Raw genomic sequence first — 16,869 nt, 5'->3', positions numbered from 1 at the left:
CCTCTCTGGCAACCTGCCGGAGGGGGCCATCATCACCGGAGGCCATGGAGGAGGATCTCGGAGGGGCCATCATCGCCATGAAGGCCAAGGACCAGAGGAGGAAAGCTATGGAGGAGGAAGCACAAGGGGGAGAACCTCTCCTCCATTCTCTTGGTGGCACCAGAGTGCCATCGGGAGGGGAATCATCACCACGGTGATCGTCTTCATCAACATCACCATCATCATCACCATCCTCATCTCTTTTACGTGGTCCACTCTCCCGCACCCTATGTAATCCCTCCTTGAACATGGTGCTTTATGCCGCATATTATGATTCAATGATGTGTTGCCATCCTATGATGTTTTGAGTAGATATCTTTTGTCCTTGGGTTGATTGATGGTCTAGATTGGTATGAGTTGTATGTTTTATCTTGGTGATGTCCTATGGTGCCCTCCGTGTCACGCAAGCATGAGGGATTCCCGCTGTAGGGTGTTGCAATACGTTCATGATTCGCTTATAGTGGGTTGGTGAGTGACTGAAACACAAACCCGAGTAAGGGGGTTGTTGTGTCGGGGGTTGGGTATGACATATGCCAAAGGATGGCTTATCATGGTGGGAGCGAGTAGAACGTCGCCGGTGCCCAGAAGCGGGAGGAGGCAAAGACATGCACGCCGGCAGAACTTACCCAGCTTCAGGGCTCTCCAAGGAGATAGCACCCCTACTGCTGCTCTGCGGGGTCTCCGCATGGTCACTATGGCAAAGTGGTTACAATGGTGCTCCTAGAGCTGTTTCTGGAGGAAGGAGAGGGCAAGGCTAGCTCTCTCCTTCCTATGCTCTAAGGTCTATCTCTATCTGGGTCCAAACCCTTTGCATGGGCTTCCCGGGGGGTTTATATAGGCCTACCCCCCAGGGGTACAATGGTGATCTGGCTGGGCGTGGGTCCCAGTCGTCTGTCTCTCAGGCCGTCGTCCTCTTCGCCGACTACTGGGGCCCGCCGACTGGCGGGCCCCGTGGACAGGCCTGATACTGTAGGGGTACTCCCGATGACGCTGGCTTGGTCATATGGTCATGGCAACAGCGCCGCAGTCTGGCGTGCGTTCACTGTCGCCATTCCCCATCTTGTCTGGTTAATGGCGTGCGGGGCCCGGGGAGGGGTCGGCCAACTCCAGGGGGCCGACTCCCACGGGTCCGTCTTCAGGGCGCTTGTTTCGTCTTCTGTCTACCCACTGACAGGCGGCCCCGCCGTCCTTGGGTCGTACAGGCAGGCGTCGTGGGCACAGTGCGCCGCCTACTGTGGCTGAGGTCAGGGCAGGCATGGCAACAGTGTCGCGCCTCGCTGGAGATTCTCAGCGATACGGCTTACTGTAGCCATGCCGGCCCCTTGTAAGCAGGGGGGCGGCCACGCCGTGGCCTTACCCCGCCCCGTCCTTCGAGACGAGGGTGGAGTCTTGGGCCGACTCTCCATAGCCGGCTTCTCCGGAAGTCGCCGGCCATGAGTCGGCTTATCCTGGAGTCGCTGTCTGGGACTCGACGTAACTTGGAGTCGTCCCTAGGACTCGGCATAAGCGGCGCTACTTATCCCAATGTCTTGAAAGGCTCTGGGGCTCGGGTTAGCCTACCCGTGGCCCATTACTCCGACAGTAGTCCCCGAAGCTGGTGAGGCTCCATGGATACTGCGTCGTGGGGCCTCAACAGTTTCATTCTTCTAGGACTTCGCTTGCCGTCTTCCTTCAGGCCGACTATCCAAAAGTCGGATTCGCAGAGGGCCGTCTTGCTCCATAGAGAGCTCGAAAGCCGTGGCGGGAGACCAGGCGCCGTGCCTGATATGCTTCCCCGCGGCCGCCCGCCGCGGTCTTATCGTGTGGTGCCATGCGGCGAGGATAATCTGCCTACCCACGCGCGCGACGGGACGGGCCGTCAGGCGGGGGCCGCCACTACCGCGCCTCGGCACACGAACGGATCAGTTGTGGCCGTGCGGACGGTTGGGTTTCCCACGTCGTTACTGCGCGCAATAACTTCGTGGGGTAAATCGTGGGGAGGCGTGGGGTCCTGCGCGTAGTTAATCCCACACCGCCCCATCGGCTTCTCAACCCTCAAGGCTATAAGTAGGCGGGGGGGATTGGAGCGGCAAGCACGCGCGCCCATCTTCCCTGCTCCCCCGCCTCCTCTTGCCTCCTTTCCTTCCTCTCACCGCTGTCGAGCATAAACACACCACACCAACAGCGATGAGCTCTTCCTCCGCCGTCGCGGCTCCCGTCGTGCGCTCCGGGGTGTGGGACGGCTCGAAGGTGGATGATGACCACATCGAGTTCCTCCGCAGGATGCGCCGCCTCCCCGGCACAGACCTCGTGCACGCGCGCGCCACGCCGGCGGGAGAGATATTGCCGGCGCCGGAGGAGGGCAAGTGGGTCATCTTCCGCTTGCACCTCATGCGCGGCCTGGGGCTGCCGGCGAGCGGCTTCTTCTGCTCCTTCCTGGAGTTCCACGGGCTCCAGCCGCACCACCTCACCCCGAATACGGTGGTGCTGCTGTCTGCCTTCGCCACCCTGTGCGAAGGCTTCCTCGGCGTCCTCCCCACCATCGAGCTGTGGGGAGAATTCTTCTCCTCCAAGCTCGGCACGCACATCGCCAGTGTGCCGGCTCAATGCAGCGCCTTCATTGCGATGAGGCGGTCGACGGCCGACAATCCGTTTCCCGCCATCGCGTTAATCAAATTGGTGAAGATGTGGAAATGGTCGTACTTCTATGTGAAGAGTGTTGTCCCCGACGGGGACTGGGTCAATCTACCGCCTTATGAAGCCGGCGCGCCGGCTGGGAGGCTCCCCAGCTGGTCTAATCGAGCCAAGACGCTGACTCCCGCCGGAGCCGGCACCGTGGCGCGGCTCCGAGTTCTGAAGCAGTCGGAGGGCCTCGTTGGGGCCGACTTGCTGGCCGCCTTTGTGGTGCACCGAGTCCTTCCTCTTCAAGGCCGGCCTCATCTGATCAGTCAGATGAGCGACCACCGGGACCCGAGTCGGATGTGCATCAGGGAAATGCCCCGCGCAGAGGTGGCAAACATGGTGAACCACATCGCGAACTGCAAGCTCGGGGAGGACTGGCAATTCGGCAAGGAGCCGTACTCGCGTGCCAACCCCCCTCCAGTGGTAAGTCACATCTCTTTGTTGCTTTGTCTTCTTCATAGCCGACTCTGACTTCTGATTTTCATTGGCTTCTCTGAATTAGAACCCCCTCATGCAGCCCGCAGCCGGCGTCACGAGACCGCCCCGCGAGTTCGTCCCCGACCGAGCGGAGAGCGACGTTGACGACCCCGACTTAGGGGCAGCGGCGATGGAAGCCGACGACGAAGGCAGGGGAGGAGGAGCGGGAGGCGGCCTCAGGCCCTCGGCCACCTTTGCCGACTGGCCTGATGACGACGCCGAAGGGGAAGTCATCCCGCGCCACCAGCCAAGGGTCGGCCCATCGGGTGCGGGTTCCTCCGCTGGCCTGGCTGGCCAAGGCGGCTTGAAGAGGCGCTAGACTGGGTCGAGTTCATTCGGCGGCAAGCCGAAGAAGCTCAAGGGGGCGGCCGTCGCGACCAAACGGGAGGAGGCGGCCGCGAGGGCCAACCGCTTCCGCAAGGAAGTGAAGAGGCCGCCGCTAGTCTCTGCGTAAGTGTTTCCTCTTTCGTCCTTATTTCCCCTCGGTGAATCTCGTCCGAGTTTCTCTTTTTCATTCCTTTTTTTGCTTCAGGGCTCCCCTCACCCTTGAGAGGGTCGCTGTCCCCTCCGTCATGGGGTCGGCGGAGACGTCAGCCACAACTTAGCGGGTTGACCCTGCCGCCGACCTCCGGGAGGCGACGGAGCGAAACGCGCGGGAGAAACGCTACGAGGAGGAGGCCTCCCGCTTGGAGAAAGCGGAGGCCGAGAAGGCGGCGACCTCCGCCCAGAGAAAACTGGAAGAGGCCGAAGCCGCCGCCGCAGCAAGGCGGCAAGTCGAGGAAGCCGCTCACCGCCAATCGGCGTTGCTCGTCATCCCGCTGTCCTCGGTGCCGCCGCCCCCGGAGTTCACGGGGCAGACTGGAGAAGCCGGCACCGAGAACCCCGTCGTGGACAAGGAAAGCGGCGAGGCCTCCATGTCGGACACGCTCGTGCCGCCACCGCCGCCTCCGCCGCCGTCTGGGAGAACGCACGGCAAACAGCCGGCGGGCCCGCCGGTGCCGCCGACTGCGGACGAGTACGAGGCGAGGCTGCTTCTCCAAGTCGCCTCGCCAGTGCGCCGCCGTCTTGAGAGGGCGACCTCGGCGCCGCGACCCCGGGAGACCGGCGCCGCCAGCTCGGCAATCCCAGACGCCGAGGCGACGAACGCCGCGCCCGTTGGGTGGTTGCGCGGAGGCCGCATAGGGCCGCTGAACCAAGCGCTTCTGGACGTCCAGGCGAAGCTGCGAGCTGAAGGCGACGCCCTTCAAAACTGCACCAAGGCACATCTGGCAGCGCGAACGGCCGTCCGAGTATATCTCTATCTTTTGATTCTTGTTTTTCTCTGTGGGGGCGCGCCAGCGCACCCACTGGGTGTAGTCCCCAAGTTTCGGGCCGGCTGCTGAGCAGGCGGTTCGGAACTCCCTCTGGCGAGTTCCAAATATTAACTTTGTCTGAAATGCTTTATTGCAGGAGTATCACAACCTCCGCGCTACCGCCTTCAACCGCAATGTTGAGGAGCTAGGCAGGTGGACTGCCGACTTGTCGGAGAGCCAGGGTGAGTCCTTCTTCTTTTTCGCGGGGGCGCGCTGGCGCACCCGCGGGCTATAGTCCCCGAGATTCGGGCCGACTGCTGAGCAGTCAGGCCGGATCTTCTCAGCGACTTTCTTTGTTGATGACTCATCATCTTTCTTCTTTTTTCTTCTTCAGAGGCCAACGCCACCCTTCAGCAGCAGCTGGGCGAGGCCAACACCGCCTTGCGCGCCAAGGAGGAGGAGTGCAGCAAACTCGCCACACAGCACGACCTGCTGGCTGCGCAGCTGGCCGAGCAGAAGGAGCTGCTCAAGAAGGCGCAGGACGAGGCCGAGAAGAAGGAGGCCGCTCTCCTGGCCGAGTTCGAGAGCGAGCGCTCCTCCTGGACTGACAAGGAGGCGATGCTAACCTCCGGCTTCCATGAGATCGAAGACATCGTCGACGGTGAGTTTCTTTTCTTCCTTTCTTCTTCGAGCTTCCGACTATAGGTCGGGCCGATTTCTGGTTCTTTCGACTCACTTCTTTTTTTGTCTTGGCAGACTTCTTCCCTGGCCACTCGCAGGCGGTCACTCAGGCCATCGAGGCTGATCACGAGATGCGGAGGGCAAGCGGCATGGAGATCACCGCCAACGCCCCCCGAACCATCGATGAGCAGCTTTTGAGCATCGACGCCCGTCTTCGTCCTGCCCATCGGCTGATGCGCCGGCTTCAGCGTGCCGGCGCCCAGGCGGTTGCCACTCTGTGGCCAGACATGCCAGCCCTGCGCACCGCCAGTCGGACCGCCGACTGGCTGGAGGTCACAGCTGGCCGTCTTGAACCTTGGAAGGGTTCCTCGGCCCGGGCCGGAGCGCGCCGGCCCTTGGAATTCGTCAAGGCATGGTATCCAGGGCTGGACCTGGACCAGCTGGCCGCGTTCCGGTCAGAGGCCCAGGCAGAACTGGTGGCAGTGGAGGGCGCCCTTGTCGAGCGTGCGACGGCGATTGCCGACTACACGGACACCAGTGTCTTCGTCCCCGTGCGGGCTGCAGGCGGCGAGGAGGTGCCGCCAGAGTGGTTCAGGATGAACCCGGACTTCAGCGAGGACTCGGCGGAGGTGATTGACTCCAGCACCGAGGAGGAAGGCGAGGCGGAGGACGAAGGCGAGACAGAGATGCCAGAAGTCGGAGCGGGCGACCAGCCTTAGCTCGATCGTGCCTCCAGCAACGAGCCACGTCTGACCAGGCCGACTGCCGCCGGGCGATCAAGCCGAGACTGCCCAGCCGGCCGCCCCGGCGCCTGACACCGCCGTCTCCTCCGACCCTCCGAACCCGTCTGCTGCTCCCTAGGCTGCCTTCTGGCTTTATTTTGTCTGCTCTAGAAAGTCTTTAAAGAACTTGTTAATTTGCACAATTCCACCCGCGGGGTGTATTTTTAACTCCTGTTCGAAGATTCGGCCAAGGGCCTATGCTATGTAAATATTAATCCGCGTTCTATCTTTCTTTGCTCATTGCTCTTTAGGCTTTTCCCTTTGCCGCCTTCCTTTAGTCGCTGCCTTGCTAGTTGGACAACCGCTCTGCGGACTGTCGTTGGATCAAATGCTTGGCTACTTTGGGAAGGCAAGTACTCAGCCATTTTAGAGTCTCTTTAACAAGTTGGATAGAAGGCGGCAAGCCGACTACCAAAGAGTCGGCTGTCCTTAATAGATGCTAGTAGAAATCGGCAAGCCGACTACTCACGAGTCGGCTTTTGCTTCAGGGAAGCTGGAGGCCGTCTTACGCTAGGTTCGTGCTTTGGGTCCTTAGCATTTTTCGTGTGGGCGCCTATTCTTCCTCACTCCTGCCCACCAAACAGTCGCTCTGCAAGCTGCGGCTTTGTTAGGAGACGGATTGGGCACCGCACACTACTTGTCTGACTGCAGGAAGCCCCTCATAGCGCGAGGCGGCGAGTCCCCGGGCTGACTAGTCGGACCCGGTGCCAAGCGGTATTTAACAAAGAGTAATATACTCAAAGGCATAATTCTTATCATACAGATAACAAAAAGGGCAGTCCCCGAGCTTGTCTCGGGGGGCCCAAGGTCTTGGTACTTTAATACAAAAGGGGAGCGTGATACATACTGCATCAACTGTAAAATCTTCGGAGAAGATTTGCATTCCACGGGCGTTCTGTCTCTTTGCCGGAGTCGTCCCTCTTGCGCGCTCGGGGCTTCTAGGCGTCGATCAGGTAGTAGGAGTCGTTTCCCAGCACCTTGCTGATGATGAAAGGGCCTTCCCAAGGCGCCGACAGCTTGTGTTGGCCGGCTGTTCACTGGATTAGTCGGATCACAAGGTCGCACTCTTGGAAAGATCTTGGCCTGACCTTCCTGTTGTAGTATCGACGCAGACTCTACTGGTAGATGCTGGACCGGCTGAGTGCCAACAGCCGGCCCTCTTCCAGCAGATCGACGCCGTCTTGACGTGCTTCTTCTGCTTCTTCCACGGTGTACATAGTGACTCGTGGGGAGTCGAGCTCTATATCCGTCGGGATGATGGCTTCGGCACCGTAGACGAGGAAGAAGGGTGTGAAGCCGGTTGACTTGTTTGGAGTCGTACGCAGACTCCAGAGGACGACCGGAAGCTCCTCAAGCCAGCAGCCGGCCGATCGCTCCAGCGGCACGACCAGTCGAGGCTTGATGCCGGATAAGATGAGGCCGTTTGCTCGCTCCACCTGGCCGTTTGACTGCGGATGGGCAACAGACGCTAAGTCCAGTCGGATGCCCTGCGTCCCGCAGAAACGAGCCAAGGCGCCTTTGGCAAAATTTGTGCCATTGTCGGTGATGATGTTGTGCGGGATGCCGTACCGAGTCGTGATGTCGGTGATGGAAGTCAATGCAGTCGGACCATTCAACTTCTTGATGGGTTTCACTTCTATCCACTTGGTGAACTTGTCCACTGCGACAAGTAGATGAGTCAAGCCACCTCGTGCCGTTTTGAATGGTCCCACCATGTCCAGGCCCCAGACTGTAAAGGGCCAGGCGATGGGGATAGTCTTGAGTGCGGAAGCTGGCTGAAGTGGCTTGGAACGGAACATCTGGCACCCCTTGCACTTTTGGACTAATTCCTTGGCCTCTTCTAGGGCAGTCGGCCAGAAAAAACCATGCCGGAAGGCTTTGGCGACGAGTGCTCTTGAGGCCGCATGCTGACCGCACTCGCCTTCGTGGACGTCTCTGAGGATTGCTTGGCCTTGTTCTGCCTCGACGCAGCATTGGTAGACGCCAGTGATGCTGCGCCTGACCAGCTCTCTGTTGACTATGGTATAAGCTGCTGCTCGGTGTTGCACTTGCCGAGCCAAGATTTCATCAGTTGGCAGCTCTCTGTTTACTAGGAACTTGAGGATGGCTGGGCCCATGAGGGTGCTGCTATTTCTTCAACTGCCACTAGTGCAACTTGGACAAGGATGGCTGGGCTGGGAGGCGGCGGGTTGGAGTCCGCAGCCGCTTGCTGACTTGACGAAGTCCCCGGGCCGACTGGAGCAGTCCCCGGGCCGAGTTCTGGAGTCTTCGATCTTGCCACTGCAGTCCCCGGGCCGAGTTCTGAAGTCCCCGGGCCAGCTTCGACTGTGTCTTCCTTGGAGTCGGATCCGACTTCTTCGGGTGGAGCTGGCACAAAGATTGAGTCTGATTCTGGTGACGGCTTGATAGAAGCCTTGAGGAGGCGCCGAAGGGCAATGCCGGATGGTATTGCTTGGCGGGTGGAGCCGATTCATGCCAAGGCGTCTGCTTGGTCGTTGTCGTTCCTTGGCACGTGGAGGAACTCGCACCCCTCGAAGTATCCACTGAGTTGCTGCACAAGGAAGCGGTAGCTCGCCATGTTTGCGTCCTTGGCGTCCCAATCGCCAGATGATTGCTGGACCACCAAGTCAGAGTCGCCATAGCACAGGATCCGGCGAATGCCGAGTTCTTTGGCAAGCCGGGGCCCGTGGATGAGCGCCTCGTACTCGGCCACGTTGTTGGAGGCGGCGAAATGGATCTGCAGCGCATATCTGAGCTTGTCACCCTTGGGGGAAGTGAGGACGACGCCGGCTCCCAAGCCGGTGCGCATCTTGGAGCCATAGAAGTGCATCCGCCAATGGGTGGAGTCGGGCACTGGTGGCAGATACTGGGTCTCAGCCCAATCGACGAGGAAGTCGGCCAGCGCTTGCGACTTGATGGCGGTGCGGGGCTCATAGTAGATGGTGTAGGGAGGCAAGTCGATGGCCCATTTGGCCACTCGGCCAGAAGCATCTCGGCTTCCGATGATCTCAGCTAGTGGGGTTGTGCAGACCACAGTGATTGGATGCTCTTGGAAGTAAGGCTTCAATTTCTTGGCGGCAAAATGCACGCCGTAGCACATCTTCTGGTAGTGGGGGTGGTTCTGCTTGGAGGCCGACAGTACCTCGCTTAGGTAATATACCGGTCTCTAGACAGGTAGCGCCTTGCCTTCCTCCTTGCGCTCGACTACGATGACTGTGCTGACTACCCGGCTGGTGGCGGCAATGTATAGGAGCATGGGCTCTTTGGGAGTCGGAGCCGCCAGCACAGGGGGAGTAGTCAACATCTTCTTCAGTTGGAGAAAGGCCTCGTCCGCCTTGGGAGTCCACTCAAAAAAGGTTGTCTTCTTCATGAGCTGGTACAAGGGCAGAGCCTTCTCGCCCAGTCGACTGATGAATCGGCTGATGGACGCCAAACAGCCGGTGAACTTCTGCACATCTAACAGTCGTCTGGGTGCTTCCATCCTCTCGATAGCCTTGATCTTCACAGGATTGCACTCTATGCCGCGTTAGGAGACCAGGAAACCAAGGAGTTGGCCGGCTGGTACTCCAAAGACGCACTTCTCGGGGTTAAGTTTGATCTGAAACCGGCGCAGGTTCTCAAAGGTTTCCTTGAGGTCTTCCAACAGAGTCCCACGTTTCTCCGTCTTCACCACCACGTCATCTACGTAAACGTGGGCATTTCTGCCGAGTTGCTTGAGGAGGCACTTCTGCATGCAACGCTGAAAGGTGGCGCCGGCATTCCTCAAGCCGAACATCATGGTCAGGTAGCAGAAGGCACCAAACGGCGTGATGAAGGCGGTCTTCAGTCGGTCAGCCGGGTTCAGTTTGATCTGGTGATATCCAGAGTATGCATCCAAAAGACTCAACAACTCGCATCCGGCTGTGGAGTCTATCACCTGATCAATTCTTGGCAGAGCAAATGGGTCCTTGGGGCAGGCTTTATTGAGACTTGTGTAGTCGATACACATCCGCCACTTCTTATTCTTCTTCAGCACCAGTACTGGGTTTGCTAGCCACTCTGGGAAAAACACTTCCATGATGAAGCCGACTGCCAGGAGCCGGGCTATTTCTTCTCCAACAACTCTTCTCTTCTCTTCTGACAGGCGGCGCAAGGGCTGCCTGACGGGTTTCACATCAGACCGGACATGTAATTTGTGCTCGGCGAATTCCGTCGGTACACCAGGCATGTCTTTAGGGGACCATGCGAAGATGTCTCGATTCTCATAGAGGAAATCGATGAGCTCGCCTTCCTATTTGCTGTCAAGGTTTGTACCCATGACAGCGTACCTCTCTGGGTGCTCCGGGTCCAAAGGTATCTTCTTTGTTTCTCTGGCCGGCTTGAATTATCCTTCTACTTCCGACTCCTTGGGGTCGGGCGATAACTCGGGCTGCTTGCCGGCCATCGCCACGACCCGATCAAGAAGTCGTTTCTCAGCCACGATCACCAAGGACTCGCCAGCCGACTGCTCTCGGCCGCGCAAGCAGATGACTTTTTGTAGTCGCCGGCTATGGTTAGGATTCCCTTGGAACTCGGCATCTTCATCTTGAGGTAGGCGTAGTGGGGGACTGCCATGAACTTGGCCAACGCTGGTCGGCCAAGCAACGCATGGTACGGGCTTTCAAGGTCCACCACCTCAAACCAAATTGGCTCTCGGCGGAAATGATCTTTGTCCCCAAAGAGGATGTCTATCAGAATCTTGTCGATTGGTGAGCAGGAAAGGCCAGGGACAATGCCGTGGAACATAGTCCGGTTGCTCTGAAGCTGTCTTCGCTTGATTCCTAATTTCTCCATCGTATCCTTGTACAGGATGTTGATACTGCTGCCTCCGTCTATCAGTACTCGCGAGAAGCGAGCGGCCCGCCGGTCTGTGGCAAGCGTGGCGCCTAAGATCAAGGCGTAGGAGCCTGGACTCGGCATCACCTTTGGGTGATTGGCTCTGCTCCAACTGATGGGCCTTTCGGACCAGTGCATGAATTCTGGAGTGCTTGACGCGACTGCATTCACCTCTTGCTGCTATTGGCGCCTGCTGCGCTGATCGTCTGCCACACTGGTGAACACCACATAGGCTCCGTGCTCATCTCGGAACTCATCTTGTATCGCGCCGACTGGCCTGACAGCCGGCTGCTGGGGCAGCTGTGGTGGAGGCGGCCCAGCAGGCGGGGGAGGGAGTAGGCCGTCTCCCTTGGCGATTCTGGTCAGCCAGTGGCATTTCCGGGTGGTGTGGTTTGACGGCTACGCGCCGCTGTGGAACTTGCAGGGGCCATCCAGGGTCTGCTCGTAGGAGAAAGCCGGCAACCAGTTGGACTTGCCGCCCTTCTGCCGCTTCGCCAGAGGCGGTCCCTCCGGCTGTTGATCTTCGACTGTCGCCACTTGTCGGCTGTTGGAAGCCGGCTGCGGGGCCTTGCACTTGTGGTCGTTCTGCTGTTGCCGCCGACTGGTGTCCCCAGCCGGAGTTCTCGGAGCCTGAGGGACGACTTTGCCAGTTGCGCTGACTTGAATCTCCGCCTTCATGGAGGAGTCGGCCGTGGCGTACTTGTCTGCTGTGATCAACAGTTCATCGAGGGTCCCCGGCTCGTCGCAGAGAAGTTTGTGCTTGAGGAGGGTGCCTTCTCTGCACCCGGCAGTAAAGTACTCGATAGCCTGCACCTCGTGCACGCCCTCGCAGGAGCTCTGGAGCTCGCCCCAGCGCGTGAGGTAGTCGCGAGTGGATTCGTTGGGACCTTGCACGCACAAGGAGAGCTGGCGAGGCTTGGGAGGTCACTTGTACGTGCTCGTGAAGTTGCGAACGAAGGCCTCGGTGAAGTCGACCCAGTTGTTGATGTTGCGAGGCTTTAGACTGTTCAACCATGTCCGGGCCGAGCCCTGGAGCATGAGCGGGGCATATCTTACGGCAACACGCTTGTTGCCATTCGCTATATTGACGGCGGTGGAGTAATCGATCAGCCAGTCCTCCGGCTTCACGGTGCCGGTATATTTGGGCATGTCTCGGGGGAGCGTGAACCCTTTGGGGAAGGGCTCATCCCGGATGCGGGGTCCAAAACAGGGAGGACCAACTCGTCTTCTTCTTCCAGCACCAGGGATCGGTGGAGTCGGTCGATCCGATGGCGGGCATCGTTTTCTCTGACTCCCTCTCGGTGGCCAAGACGGTCGCCGAGAGTCGGATGTTCCACGGGCGGCGGGGAGACTCTCCTTTCTCTGCGAGGAGGGGTAGGCAGATAGTCGTCCCGCCGTTCCACCGCCTTGGGGCGGCTGTCTTGGTCGCGCTCGATGGTGATGCGAGTCCGACTGTGGCTGACAGCCGGTTCCTTGTCCTTCTTTCCGCGGGCCCCGCCAGTCGGTGTACGAGACGTCGCGCCTTGGTCTCGGCGAGGTGGCGGGTCGTCGTTTTGTCGCTGCGGCACCTCCGTGCGGCAGTCGGCTTCGTTCTGCGCGGCAACCGCGTCGAGGAGCTGCTGAACTCGCTCCGTCATCATGCGGCGCTCTTCGCCCTCGAAGTTGTCGAGCTCGTCTGCCACCGCCTGGGCGGCACGGATGTTCTCTACGGGCGTGGCATACACAGGGCGATCGGCCCCGAACAGATTGGCGATTGCCACGCCGCATTGTCGGACTGCGCCTAGGCGGCTAGGCCCAGTCGGAGCCGGTGAGCCGCCCACGGTGCGATCCATCCCGCGCTGGTAGGCTTCTAACAAGCGCCTCATGCTTTCCAACTTCTTCGCGCCCTCGATAAGCTGAAGGCGGCGTGCCTCCAGCTTCTCGGCATCAGCGTCTCCCGGAATCGGCGCCGTGAGGTCTCGCAGAGCCGCGTCGAGCGGGTCATGCGCTCCCTCACCGGAGCGCTCGCCGTGATCGAGGACGAGAACCTCCGTGATGGTGCTTCCGCCGCTCTCCGCACAAGGGAGCGGCTCGTCGTAGACCACCACATTGGTGGGAAATGCGTCGAGCGACGCGGTGTCGGAGTCGACCAGCATCGGGTCGGTGGATCCTATGGACTCTAGGTCCACGGCAGGCTCGCCGGCGACGTGGAGTTGGTCGAGGAGACCCGCGAGGAGGCTCTCGGGGCCGCTCGTGCCTGCGTCGGACGCAGGCTCGCCGGAGAGGCGAACCTCACCGATAAGCTCGGCGAGGCAGCTGGCCGCGCAGGCGATCTCAGCGTCGTGCAGCGCGTCGATGCAAGATCCATCAGGCGTGCTGGGCTGGCTGCGCTTGCCAGGGAGGAAAAGGGTTCCCGTCCAGAGTAGGTCTCCGGATGACGGTGCACCTCGCCCCACGGTGGGCGCCAAATATCGGGGGTTGGATACGACATATGCCAAAGGATGGCTTATCATGGTGGGAGCGAGTAGAACATCGCCGGTGCCCGGAAGCGGGATGAGGCGAAGACATGCACGCCGGCGGAACTTACCCAGCTTCAGGGCTCTCCGAGGAGATAACACCCCTACTGCTGCTCTGCGGGGTCTCCGCATGGTCACTATGGCAAAGTGGTTACAATGGTGCTCCCGGAGCTGTTTCTGGAGGTAGGAGAGGGCAAGGCTAGCTCTCTCCTTCCTATGCTCTAAGGTCTATCTCTATCTGGGCCCGAACCCTTTGCATGGGCTTCTCGGGGGGTTTATATAGGCCTACCCCCCAGGGGTACAACGGTGATCTGGCTGGGTGTGGGTCCCAGTCGTCTGCCTCTCAGGCCGTCGTCCTCTCCGCCGACTACTGGGGCCCGCTGACTGGCGGGCCCCGCGGACAAGCCTGATACTGTAGCGGTACTCCCGATGACGCTGGCTTGGTCATATGGTCATGGCAACAGCGCTGCCGTCTGGCGTGCATTCACTGTCGCCATTCCCCATCTTGTCTGGTTAATGGCGTGCGGGGCCCGGGGAGGGGTCGGCCGACTCCAGGGGGCCGACTCCCACGGGTCCGTCTTCAGGGCGCTCGTGCCGTCTTCTGTCTACCCACTGACAGGCGGCCCCGCCGTCCTTGGGTCGTACAGGCAGGCGTCGTGGGCACAGTGCGCCGCCTACTGTGGCTGAGGTCAGGGCAGGCATGGCAACAGTGCCGCGCCTCGCCGGAGATTCTCAGTGATACGGCTTACTGTAGCCATGCCGGCCCCTTGTAAGCAGGGGGGACGGCCATGCCGTGGCCGTACCCCACCCCGTCCTTCGAGACGAGGGTGGAGTCATGGGCTGACTCTCCATAGCCGGCTTCTCCGGAAGTCGCCGGCCATGAGTCGGCTTATCCTGGAGTCGCTGTCTGGGACTCGGCGTAACTTGGAGTCGTCCCTGGGACTCGGCATAAGCGGCGCTACTTATCCAATGTCTTGAAAGGCTCTGGGGCTCGGGTTAGCCTACCCGTGGCCCATTACTCCGACATGTTGCGTATGGGAATAAAGAGGACTTGATGCTTTAATGCTATGGTTGGGTTTTACCTTAATGATCTTTAGTAGTTGCGGACGCTTGCTAGAGTTCCAATCATAAGTGCATATGATCCAAGTAGAGAAAGTATGTTAGCTTATGCCTCTCCCTCATATGAAATTGCAATGACGACTACCGGTCTTGTTAACAATTGCCTAAGCTTGAGGGACTACGTATTTCGAACCGACTTTACATTCATGTTCACACACTATTCTAGTTGTCGGTGCTCATACTCTTTCATTGTATTATCCATGTTAGTTTAATTTCTTTTTCTAGCTTTCATCTTGTGTGTTTGATAAACCTTAAGAAAAACCAAAAAAAATAGTTAGTTTAATTTCCATGCTTGTAGTAGTAATTGAATGAAAACCCAAAAAGATTTCTCGTTCTTGTTTTTACTTGTTGGGAGCTTTCCCGTGTAAATAGTTTTATTTTCTTTTCTTTCCTTTGGGGGTCAAGAGTAGAAGACCATATTGAAAATGTTTAGTGGCTCTCATATGCATGATTGTTGATTTAACTTAGAGCCCATATTACTTTGTCTTCTCTATTGAGTTGAATGCTTGCAGATTCCAGCTTAGTCCAATGCACGTGCACTATTATTATTATACACACCATTCGGTCGTGCAAGTGAAAGGCAATAATGACGATATATGATGGACTGATTGAGATGAGAGAAGCTGGTATGAACTCGATCTCTTTTGTTTTTGTAAATATGATGAGTTCACCGTTCCTGATTCAGCCTATTGTGAAGTAAACATATTTGCAATGACATTTAGAGATTATAGTTGCTTATGCCATGCTTAATTAGCTATGAGTTTATAATGGTTTACCTTGCGTGCCAACATGCTATTAAAATGATTATGATGTGGTATGATGGGATGGTATCCTCCTTTGAATGAATTGAGTGACTCGACTTGGCACATGTTCACGCATGTAGTTGGAACAAATCAACATAGCCTTCACGATATTTATGTTCATGGTGGATTATATCCTACTCATGCTTGCACCTGGTGTAAATTAATTTTAATGCATGTTCATGACTGTTGTCGCTCTCTCAGTTGGTCGCTTCCCAGTCTTTTGCTAGCCTTCACATGTACTAAGCGGGAATACTGCTTGTGCATCCAAACTCCATAAACCCCAAAGTTATTCCATATGAGTCCACCATACCTTCCTATATGCGGTATCTACCTGTCGTTCCAAGTAAATTTGTATGTGCCAAACTCCAAACCTTCAAATGAAATTCTGTTTTGTATGCTCGAGCAGCTCATGTTTCAACTAGGGCTGTCTGTATCTTCCATTATAGGTGGGTTATTCTCAAGAGGAGTGGACTCCGCTCCTCATTCACGAGAAAATGGCTGGTAACCGGGATGCCCAGTCCCATGATAAAAAAGATCAAAGCAAATCAAAATAATTAAACAAAACTACCCCAGGGCTGTTGCTAGTTGGAGGCACTCGTTGTATCGAGCAAGCCATGGATTGATGCTTGTTGGTGGTGGGGGAGTATACACTTTTACCATTCTGTTTGGGAACCGCCTATAATGTATGTAGCATGGAAGATATCGCCATCTCATAGTTGTTGTGTTGACAGTGAAAGTATGTCACTCAAAATGTTATTCATCTCTATTTTAAAATCGAGCTCTGGCACCTCTACAAATCCTTGCTTCCCTCTGCGAAGGGCCTATCTATTTACTTTCATGTTGAGTCATCATCCTTCTTATTAAAAAGCACCCGCTGGAGAGCACACTGTTATTTGCATTCATTACTACTAGTTTATATTGGGTATGACTTGACTGGATCTCTTTTACCATGAATTACAATGTTTAGTCAGTCCTTGATCTTTAAAGGTGCTCTACATTTATGTTTCGCGGTATCAGAAAGGGCTAGCGAGATACCATCTTGTTATATCATATTATGATTGTTCTGAGAAAGTGTTGTCATCCGAGTTTTATTATTATTGCTCGCTAGCTGATTATGCCATTGATATGAGTAAATGTGAGACCTAAGTGTTATTGTGAATATGGTTAGTTCATAATCTTTGCTGAAAACTTGAATGTTGGCTTTACATATTTACAACAACAAGAGCAAATAGAGTTTGTAAAAGTTTTTCTTTATCACTTTCAGTTTATCAACTGAATTTCTTGAGGACAAGCAAAGGTTTAAGCTTGGGGGAGTTGATACGTCTCCAACGTATCTAATTTTCCAAACACTCTTGCCCTTGTTTTGGACTCTAAGTTGCATGATTTGAATGAAACTAACCCGGACTGACGCTGTTTTCAGCAGGACTGCCATGGTGTTGTTTATTGTGTAGAAAACAAAAGTTCTCGGAATGACCTGAAAATCCACGGAGATAACTTTTGGAAAATATGAAAAATACTGGCAAAAGAATCAAGGCCAGGGGGCCCACACCCTGTCCACAAGGGTGGGGGGTGCGCCCCCTCCCCCTGGGCGCGCCCCCTGTCTCTTGGGCCCCCTGATGCTCCACCGACCTCAACTCCAACTCTATATATTCCATTTCATGGAGAA

The sequence above is a fragment of the Triticum aestivum genome, chromosome 7B, assembly GCF_018294505.1.
Source record: "Triticum aestivum cultivar Chinese Spring chromosome 7B, IWGSC CS RefSeq v2.1, whole genome shotgun sequence".
Classification (NCBI taxonomy): Eukaryota; Viridiplantae; Streptophyta; class Magnoliopsida; order Poales; family Poaceae; genus Triticum; species Triticum aestivum.
The sequence above is the reverse complement of the archived record's forward strand: the minus strand, read 5'-3'. Positions refer to the sequence as shown.